Source organism: Pleurodeles waltl, chromosome 1_1 (assembly GCF_031143425.1).
Source record: "Pleurodeles waltl isolate 20211129_DDA chromosome 1_1, aPleWal1.hap1.20221129, whole genome shotgun sequence".
Lineage (NCBI taxonomy): Eukaryota > Metazoa > Chordata > Amphibia > Caudata > Salamandridae > Pleurodeles > Pleurodeles waltl.
In genome coordinates, this window is record NC_090436.1 from 852,999,821 (window position 1) to 853,010,779 (window position 10,959).

Genomic DNA, 10,959 nt, shown 5'->3' on the forward strand with positions numbered 1-10,959 from the left:
TATATCAAAATGCAGTAAGCAAAAATATACATATATACACTATTAACAAAATATACATCAAGAATAGTAGTCCAGGTATTGCACCATTCATAGTCCGTGGACCACTGGGCCCAAAATGCATGGGCGAGGCCCACACACAATACCAGATCAAAACAGAGAGAACACTGCAGGGGCATCAGACAGAAATACAACAGGCACCTCAGGGGGAAGGGAAGGGGGGGCACCAGATCAACAAGGGGGCTCCATGCCCATTGATGTATCCTCGGGAGTGCAAAGCCACAGTCTCTCAAGTCTCTACAGTGGGTGGTTTGCCCACTGTTCCATCCTGGGGAGTGCAAAGCCACAGTCTCTCAAGTCTCTACAGTGGGTGGGTTGCCCACTGTTCCATCCTGGGGAGTGCAAAGTCACAGTCTCTCAAGTCTCTCCAGTGGGTGGTTTGCCCACTGTACCATCCTGGGGAGGGCAAAGCCTCAGTCTCTCAAGTCTCTCCAGTGGGTGGTTTGCCCACTGTTCCATCCTGGGGAGTGCAAAGCCACAGTCTCTCAAGTCTCTACAGTGGGTGGGTTGCCCACTGTTCCATCCTGGGGAGTGCAAAGTCACAGTCTCTCAAGTCTCTCCAGTGGGTGGTTTGCCCACTGTACCATCCTGGGGAGTGCAAAGCCACAGTCTCTCAAGTCTCTCCAGTGGGTGGTTTGCCCACTGTACCATCCTGGGGAGTGCAAAGCCACAGTCTCTCAAGTGGATAACAGTCTCCACAGGTTCTGGAGGGGGACTGGTGCCCAGAGTGCTTCATCCTGGGAAGGACCGACGGAGTGGATGCATGTCTCCACAGGTTCTGGAGGGGGACTGGTGCACAGAGTGCTTCATCCTGGGAAGGACAGACGGAGTGGATGCATGTCTCCACTGGTTCTGGAGGGGGACTGGTGCCCAGAGTGCTTTATCCTGGGAAGGACAGACAGAGTGGATGCATGTCTCCACAGGTTCTGGAGGGGGACTGGTGCCCAGAGTGCATCACTCACCCTGTGACGGTTCCTGTTGCGCCAGTGCCCCTGCCGCTCATGGGCTAGCAGTGCTTGAGTTGGTGGTGCTTGAGTTGGCGGTGCTTTCCCTGTTCAGCGGTGCCAGCCCTGTTCAGCGGTGCTTGAGTTGGCGGTGCTTTCCCTGTTCAGCGGTGCCAGCCCTGTTCAGCGGTGCTTGAGTTGGTGGTGCTTGCCCTGTTCAGCGGTGCTTGAGTTGGCGGTGCTTTCCCTGTTCAGCGGTGCCAGCCCTGTTCAGCGGTGCTTGAGTTGGCAGTGCTTTCCCTGTTCAGCGGTGCTTGAGTTGGCGGTGCTTGCCCTGTTCAGCGGTGCTTGAGTTGGCGGTGCTTTCCCTGTTCAGCGGTGCCAGCCCTGTTCAGCGGTGCTTGAGTTGGCGGTGCTTTCCCTGTTAAGCGGTGCCAGCCCTGTTCAGCGGTGCTTGAGTTGGCGGTGCTTTCCCTGTTCAGCAGTGCTTGAGTTGGCGGTCCTTCATTGCCCAGCTGGGCTGGGGCTGGCGGTCCTTCATTGGTCAGCTGGGCTGTGGCTGGCGGGGCCCTCTTGGGCAGCTGGGCTGTGGCTGACGGGGCCCTCCTGGGCAGCGAGTATGGGGCTGGCGGTGGCCTCCTGGGCAGCGAGGATGGGGCTGGCGGTGGCCTCCTGGACAGCAAGGATGGGGCTGGCGGTGGCCTCCTGGACAGCAAGGATGGGGCTGGTTGTGGCCTCCTGGGCAGCGAGGATGGGGCTGGCGGGGCCCTCCTGGGCAGCGAGCATGGGGCTGGCGGTGGCCTCCTGGGCAGCGAGGATGGGGCTGTCGGGCCCTCCTGGGCAGCGGGGATGATGGCGGTCTTCTCTGCCGTGCTGCTCCTCCCAGACTTGCCGGCTTTCTTGTGGCCCTTCCCCACCTTGGGAGGAGTCACAGCTGAGTCCACACTCCCACCGGGACCCCTGGGAGCGGCTTGGGTGGCTGGAGTCTTCCCCCTCTTCCACCGGGCACTGGCCAACTTCTGGTGCTTCACAGGGAGGGACTGGCTGTGCTGTGGCTCCGTGACACACTGGCTGTCCTGGTGGCCGGTGCACTCCACATACCTGTGACAACAGGCACCACTGGCCCCAGAGATGTTGTGGCTGAGGTGCTAGTTCGGGACCTATGAGTTGGACGGGGGGGGTTGGTGGGAAATAGGTCAAGGCTGGCCAGGAAAAGTTTTTGGGATACACTGGGGCGGGTAGCTGGAGGGGGTTTGGAAGTGAAGGAAGAGGTGGTGGTTGTAGGATGTGTACGTTTTGTGGCTTTGGGTGCAGGTGCATGCGCTGGAGGTTGTCATGAGGTGGATGGCTGTTGGGTGGGTGTGTGCCTGCGTTTGTGTATCTTTGGAGGGGGCGTCACAGACACACTGGGAGAGGACACGGGACGTGTGTATGGTAGTGGGGGTGGTGACTGTAAGTGAGCGGGGTGTGCTGGTGGGTGTGCTGGTGAGGGACGTAGTGGCTGTAGAGGTAGTGCATGCAGGTGTGAGTGTAGACAAGACTGGGAGGGAGGAGGGAGACGATAAGGAGGGGGACACAGTGGAGGCAGTGGATGTTGGTGTGTCTGTATGTGTGTGATGCTTGCGTGAGTGCCTGTGGGATGTGTGGTGCTTATGTTTGCCCGAGCTTCCCTTGTGTGGTGAGGTGTGTGCAGGCTGGTCTGATGGTGTGCTTGGGATAGGCAGAGGTACAGGGATTGGGTCTGGGTGGAGGAAGTTGGAGGGGGGAGGCTAGACACAGGGACAATGGCTGCCATCAGTGCTGAGGCCAGAGTTGTAAAGGCTCGGTGAAGGGCCGCCTGACCAGAATGAATGCCCTCCAGGAATGCATTAGTTTGTTGCAACCGCCTTTCTACACCCTGGATGGCATTCAAAATGGTAGACTGCCCAACAGTGAGTGACCTGAGGAGGTCAATGGCCTCCTCACTGAGGGCAGCAGGGGTGACTGGGGCAGGCCCTGAGGTGCCTGGGGCGCAGGTGATGCCCACCCTCCTGGGTGAGCGGGCACGGGGCAAAGGCTGAGGGGCTGCTAAGAGGGCGGTGCTGGTAGAGGGAATGGCGGCTGTACCTCTAGATGCGGGGGGCACAGATGTTGCCGCCACCACAAGGGAGTGTTACGACTGTCGTCCCATTTCTAGGGGGCGCTGTATGGGGACTGTCGGAAGCCTGGGTATCCCCTTAAACACTTATCTAGAGTCCCTTGCTGACTCCTGTTTGTTTCTCTTTTCTCCATGGTACACTTGTGTAGTACTACATTTGCTTCCTGGGACTGCAAATCCCATAATGCACAGCCTGGTAGTCAGAAAAGCCCGGATTCTGTTTCCCATTGTTTTCTATGGGAGAAGTCCAGTTGCTCCTTTTCTCTGGATCCTCTCCTCCAGGACTTGCAAGTGTCTGAAACTACACACACCTGAGACCTCTCCTGTGCAGCCCAGCTTGGAACTGCTTATAAGCAGCCATTTTCTCAAGATCCCCGTCGTGCATTGGAGTTCGATTCCTTTGTGTTACAGACCCTTTGTCAGATGGGGTTCCAGTTTTGTTCCTGTTCTGTTCCAGCTTGATCCTGTTTCCTGTTTCTCTGCCCTGCTCCTGATTGTTCCAGCCAGAGTCCGCTCCCTGTCTCTTAGCCTTGTACCTGTTTGTTTCTTCCAGAGCCTGCTCCCTGTTTCTCTGCCCTGCTCCTGCCTTGTTTCAGCCTGAACCTTCTCTCTGTTTCCCAGTCCTGTTTACTGCTCATTTCCTACTCCCTGTATTCCAGCCCTGTCCTTGCCTGTTCCAGCCAGAGCCTGCTCTCAGTTTCCCAGTCCTGTCTCTGTTTGTCCCAGCCAGAAGTTTGCGCCCTGTTTTCAAGTCCTAGTCCCGCCTTTGCTTCAGCCTGAGCCTGTTCCTAGTTCTTGCCTCTGCCTCTTAGTTTGTTCCCTTCTGTTTCTGTTTCTTCTTGGTTATTTGTGTCTGGTAAGTGTTCTATCAGTCTTCACCAGTATATAAGTGTCCTCCTTTGCTCTGGGGTTGGCTCCTAGTTTCCAGGAGGCAATTCCAGCCCCCATCCTTGTCCAGTGTTATACGTTGTCTTTCGTGCCTAACAGTGACAGTGTGCTATTGCTGTTTTCTCAGGAATCGCCACTGTGTTTCCAGCTGGACCCACAAGAGCGTGTCTTGTGTATGTATGTACTTTCCTTGTCTGTGCTCTAGGGTCCAGAGACAGAATCACTTCTGCTGCCTCCTTTCTATGGGGCTGGCAGGGTGACTATCTGTAAGAGCAAACTGCACAGAGGCATTGACATTCCCTGTCACTGTGGGAGGTTCTGCGCCTTACTCTGTGTACAACCCCAGCGTGTTTGTCCATTAGTAATCTGTTTCCTGTTTGTTCACACAAGGGTTGCTCTGCTTTTACTTTCCTGTGCCTGTTCATAGCTGTCCTTTCTGTGTATGCCTTTAGCTGTTCTTCTTCCCCAGTATACTACCTCTTTAGGATATTCGGTGACCTCAAGGGGTGTCCCAACCAGAGTCCTGATCAGACCCGCCCGTAACCGTGACAGAATGCACGACCCAAAAATGTCAAGCTCCCCAGGCAGTAAAGGCACACACAGACCTAAAATGCTTTCCTGTCATGTTAAGACACCCCTTTCTAAACCTAGACATTCTCTGAAGACCTCTAAAAAAGGCCTTAGTTTAAAGGATAGACTTGTTAAAGAAAATCAAAGATTGCAAATGCAGTACTACATTACGTGGCTTGCTGATCCATCAATGTTCATCTATTATAATATCTGTGATTATGACCCCCAATCCCTGTCTGTAGAAGAATTACAAAGTAATAATGAGTTTTTGGAGGTTCTATTACCTCAAACTGGGGAGAATGTTCCTAACAGTGAAAGTGCTTTTGCTACTTCTCAACAAGACATTTACACTCAATAAAACCAGGTTAATTCCTTGCCTCATGCTAGTGCATCCCAAATTCACTTCCAGGACTCTGTCAAAACAAAGAACCCTGACATTGTTCAAGAAGCCACACTAGGGATTCCCTTGTTTTCTGTTGAGTGCTTCAGCCCATCTAGGCCAGTTTCTCAAAATTAAAAGTGCAGTGCTGACTCTTATAAAGACCTATCAGTCCCTCAGAGCTTTCAAGTCAGCAGGCTAGACCCTGTATCTAAGGGATCAGTAAAAACTGTGGGATTCCTTAGTTCAACTCAAGTGGCTTGTGCTCCTCCCAAATTGGATGACAGTACATCAGTCTCAATTCCTAAGTGTTGTGCTGACTCGTGTAAGGATCTACCAGTCCCTCAGTGCTTTCAAGTCCGCAGGATAGAACCTGTATCAAAGGGATCAGTAAAGACTGTGGGATTCCTTAGTTCAACTCAAAAGGCTTGTGCTCTTCCCAAACTGGATGATAATACACCAGTCTCAATCCCTAAAAGCTCTGCTTAACCCTTTTCTATTCTGAGTGGGTTTGATAACAATATGGACATACACACACTAAAAGAGCAGTTTTGGCAGATTAAAAGGCAGATATTGGACTTCTACGATGAATATGTTGTAACATACACAAGAAATCGTGCAGGTGGGCTCTTTTCATCAATGCATATTTCACTGTTGCCAGAACCAGACATTCTGTTTATCTGTAAGGTAGAAGAAGTAACAGAGCAGCTGATGGAAACTACTGTTAGGCAATTTGAAAACCTGAAAAAAGATCAGCAGCTTTGCTTAAAGAACAGTATGCTACTTTGTGTGCCTCTCCAAAGACTTCTATAGAGCAGATTGTCCCTTCTATTAATGACAGTAAAAAGACAGCTCCAGTTATAAATAGATCAGCCTCTTCTTCAGACTCTCTCTCAGCCTGTAGCTCTCCAGTGAAAATTCCTGTACAGTTGACTGAATCTCTGACATCTCTGAGAGATTTGACACCTCTTGATTCAAAGGATGGATCAGAGTCTTCAGAACGAAGTGTCTCAGCCCCTCTATCAGAACAAATAAAGCCAAAGGAAGAAGAGAGTTCTGATGCAGACTCCAATAGCTGCAACTGATGCCCTCAAGCGCCCATCCAACTCCGGGTAGGCCACCGCCAGGATCCGGAACATCAGGGGGGTCATGGTTCGACAGGCAGCCCTCCCACGTTGGGAGGCCATCCCCAGCTGAGCCTCCGCCGTCTTCTTGCTCCAGCGACGAATGTCCTCCCATATTTTCCAGCAGTGGGTGCTCTGTCTGTGGTGGACCCCCAGGGTCCGGACGTCCTTGGCGATGGCACGCCAAATATCCTTCTTCTGGTGGGCGCTGACCTACATGAAATGTACAGGGGAAGAAGAGAAGTCATTACCAACTGTGCCGTCAAAGTGAGTGGCCCCCATCCCTACCCTTGCCATGTGGCACATGCACCCACTGTCTTTCATGCACGTAGAACTCTGCCCCCTTCCTTCTTACAACCAGCCCTCTCCACACAGGCATAGCCCATACAACATGCTCCCTGTGTACTTACTTGTTAGTCTGGAGGACCGTAGAGTAGCGTGTACTGGGGGAGGACCCCATCAACGAGCTTCTCCAACTCCTCCGATGTGAAGGCAGGGGCCCTTTCCCCAGACGCCCAAGCCATTGTCTCTTCCAGACCGAGGTCGCAGCAGCACTTGCAGTGTAGGTCCTCTCCTGTCGAAGATCAGGTATCGAGTGATTCAACAGATAGAAAATGGCGGTCACGTCCGCGGCGGTCACGTCCGCGGCGGTGTGTACCATCACCACCGGCGTACATCGTCATTGGCTCCTGGGACCCATAGGGTCCAATGTTAACCAATGCAGCATTGCGCCGCGGTCTTCGACCGCCTACCGCGACGGTGTACAACGCCAGTGCAGTTACCTCACATCCCATTGTCACACTTTAGAGGTCAGGCAGCTGCGATTTCAGGGGCCCACATGGCCTAATTTCCAAATGCGTCACACATACCTAGGCCTAGTCTCAACACACATACAGGCCACATTTTGTGTATGATTGGTGTTCTGTGTAGACTGTGGGTACATACCTCTGAGTTGTTTTATCTGTGGTCGCTGTTGTCCTTCATAGGCACCGTCCGCTGGGACATGTGAGGAGATGGCGGAATCCTCCGGTGTGGACCTGTCGACAATGGAGGAAAGAAATTTGATAATCACCTACAGGCTTGACCGTGCCACAATCCAGGAACTGTGTACCCAGTTGGAGCCAGACCTGATGTCAGCAATCCGCCATCCCACAGGAATCCCCCCTCAAGTGCAGGTGCTATCAGTGCTCCATTTCCTTGCAAGTGGATCTTTTCAAACAACTGTGGCCATGGCATCAAGGATGTCCCAGCCTATGTTTTCCAACGTATTGTCCAGAGTGTTGTCTGCCCTTCTGAAACACATGCGGAGCTACATCGTTTTCCCTCAGGTGGAGGATTTGCCTACAGTGAAAGGTGACTTCTATGCCCTTGGACATATCCCCAACATCATAGGTGCCATTGATGGGACCCATGTGGCTTTGGTTCCTCCCCCCCCTCAGGAGTCGACAGGTGTACAGAAACCGGAAGAGTTATCATTCGATGAATGTACAGATGGTATGTTTGGCAGACCAGTACATCTCCCATGTGAATGCCATGTTCCCTGGCTCAGTGCATGACGCCTACATCCTGTGGAATAGCAGCATCCATATGTGATGGGTCAACTCTAGAGGCACCCTGTGTGGCTATTAGGTGACTCTGGTTACCCCAACCTGTCATGGCTACTGACCCCAGTGAGGAATCCCAGGACAAGGGCAGAGGAATGCTACAATGAGGCCCATGGGCGAACTAGGAGGGTGATCGAGCGGACCTTCGGCCTCCTGAAGGCCAGGTTCAGGTGTCTGCATATGACAGGTGGATCCCTATTCTACTCACCAAAGAAGGTGTGCCAGATCATCGTGGCCTGCTGTATGCTTCACAACTTGGCTTTGTGACGACAGGTGCCTTTTCTGCAGGAGGTCTAGATGGCGGTGTTGTGGCAGCTGTGGAGCCTGTGGACAGTGATGAGGATGAAGCAGAGGAAGAAGACATGCAGAACAGGGACTCAGTTATCCAGCAATATTTCCAGTGAAACACAGGTGAGAATACATTCCTGCCTACTACATGTACTTTTACACTTCTACCTCTATCCTGTCTGTCGTTTTCACCCAGTGTATGGTCACTGAGTTGTCACTTTCCCTTATGGTTTCACAGGTGTGGGTCCCAACGTGCGTCATCTGCTTAGATTCCTCATGGACTAGAGCTGTGTGACATAGGTTTGTTGACATTACTATTTCAAGAACATTTTGTCACTGTAATTGCAAATACACTATTTCGAAATCACAGACTCCAGATCTTTTGGTGCTTTAGGTGTGTTTATTTAAATATAAAATATTGGAGGGTGCTGTAAAATGGTGAGGGTTGATGGCGGAGGAGTGTCCATGGAAGAGTCCAGTCTATTAGTCTCACAGGTGCATTGCCCATATGGGCATAGGAAGTGGAGCTGGGGCAGTTTCAATATGGACAGGGTGACAAAGGGGGACAGTGGGATGACAATCAGGGTGGTCTCATTTCTTGGGGGGGGTCTTGGCATTGTTCTCTGTCGTGTTCCTGGATCTCAGGGACCGTTTGCGGGGTGGTTCTCCCTCTGCAGGGGGTGGGGTGCTGGTGTGGTGGACCTGTGGCGGTGCCTCCTGTCCACTGGCGCTGGCGGAGGTGGTGGGCAGTTCATCGTCCATGCTAGTGTCAGGGGCCCCTTGTAGTGCCACAGTGTCCCTCCTGGTGTTGAGTACTTCCTTCAGCACCCCTACCATAGTGCCCAGGGTGGAGCTGATGGTTCTAAATTCCTCCCTGAAGCCCAAATACTGTTCCTCCTGCAGGCGCTGGGTCTCCTAGAACTTGTCCAGTACCGTTGCCAATGTCTCCTGGGAGTGGTGGTAGGCTCCCATGATGGAGGAGAGGCCTTGTGGAGAGTGGGTTCCCTTGGCCTGTCCGCCCCCTGTCGCACAGCAGCCCTCCCAGTTCCCCTGTGTTCCTGGGCCTCTGTCCCCTGGACCGTGTGCCCACTGCCACTGCCCCCAGGTCCCTGGTGTTGTTGGGTTGGTGGGTTATCCTGGGTTCCCTGTAGTGGTGGACACACAGCTGATTGACGTGTCCTGGGGACGGAGCTATGGGCCCGCTGGGTGGGTGCTGTGCTGGTGTTTCCAGAGGGGGGAAGGTCTGTGGTGGCCTGTGCCTGTGTGAGGGGAACCGACTGTCCCGAGGCCCACGATGGTCCGGGCTGGTCATCTAGATCCAGTTGGACAGAGGTGCTGTCATCACTGTGGGCCTCCTCTGTGGGTGGAGTGGACATGTCTGGACCCTCCTGTCTGGTGACGTTTGGTAGAGGTCCTGCAGGGGTGGAAAGGCATGATTATTGCATCTGTGTGTGTCATGGTGTGCAATGGGTGGGTGCCCGTTTACCCCAGTGCTGGCATTCCTGTGGGTGAGCTTGTGTGATGATGGTTTAGGGGGGTGTATGGGTATGTGCAGTGGGCATGCTTCAGTGATGGGTGTCCATGCGTTGTTGTTGCATGCAGGGCTTGGTGTTGGGATGTGTGGTTTGTGATGTTGGTACATTTGTGAGGAGTTGGAGTGATAGGGGTGAGGGCGAGGGTGGGGGTATGTGCTGGCATGCAGGTAGGGTGAGGGGATGTAATAGTTAAGATTTTACTTACCGGAGTTCATTCCTCCACCGGCTCCTGCAAGGCCCTCAGGATGCAGAATCGTCAAGACCTGCTCATCCCATGTTTTAGTTGTGGGTGAGGAGGTGGGGGTCCGCCGCCAGCCCGCAGAACCGCCTGGTGGTGTCTTGAGACTTTCCCCATAGGTCGTTCCACCTTTTCCTGATGTCCTCCCGATTTCTTGGGTGTTGTCCCACTGCGTTGACCCTGTCGACTATTCTTCGCCATAGCTCCATCTTCCTTGCAATGGAGGTGTGCTGCACCTGGGATCCAAATAGCTGGGGCTCTACCCGGATGATTTCCTCCACCATGACCATGAGCTCCTCCTCTGAGAACCTGGGCTGTCTTTGCCGTGCCATGGGGTGGTGTAGGTGATGTGTGGGGTGGTGTGTGTGGTGATATGTTGTGGTGTGTTGTGTGAGGTGCGTGGAAGTTGTGTGGGTGATGGATGTTGTGTGCCTGTGGATGCTAGTTTGGTGATGGTGGTGTCTCTCTCTGGCCTTCGGTCGTGAATTGTGGTCGTAGGGGTTTGTGGGTGATGTGGGGGTGTGTTTTATATTGTATTGGGTGTGTGGGAGTGGTGTGTGTATGTGTCTCAGGTGTGTGTATTTCAAATTGTCCAATGTGACTGTGTTTTGTAAGAGTGTGTGTATTTTGAGCACGGTGGTGTGTATCGCCAATGGAATACCGTGGTTGAAAGACCGCCACGTGGATTAGTGTGTCGTGATAGTGTGTGCGTATTTCTGTTGGCGTGGCGGTGGAGGTTTTGTTTTCGCCAGTTTATCACTGACCTTTGGTGTGGCAGACTTGTGTGGGTGTCTGAATTTTGTCGGATTCCGAGATGTGGGTCATAATAGCTGTGGCGGAATTCCACGGCCGCGGCTGTGTGTTGGCGGTCTTCTGCACGGCGGTAAGCTGCTTTTACCGCCAATGTTGTAATGACCCCCATAGTCTTTAGTCAGTGCCACTATTGTTCAAGTCCTGGGAAAGTACATTTAGCCTACACTACACATAATTGTATCAAATTGTCTTCATCTCCTGTCCGCTGGTACATTGCAGAATGTTCTAGCAGAGCCGATGGAACTCTGAACAGTTTAAGGTCCTTTCTCCTGGTTACCAGTCCTCGAAAGTATTTTTCAAAGTCTCCACGTAATGAGCAAGCAAGGCCCAGTGAAACCAGGCCTTTGGTCCAGCTAATTTAAGAATATGAATTAACATAAAA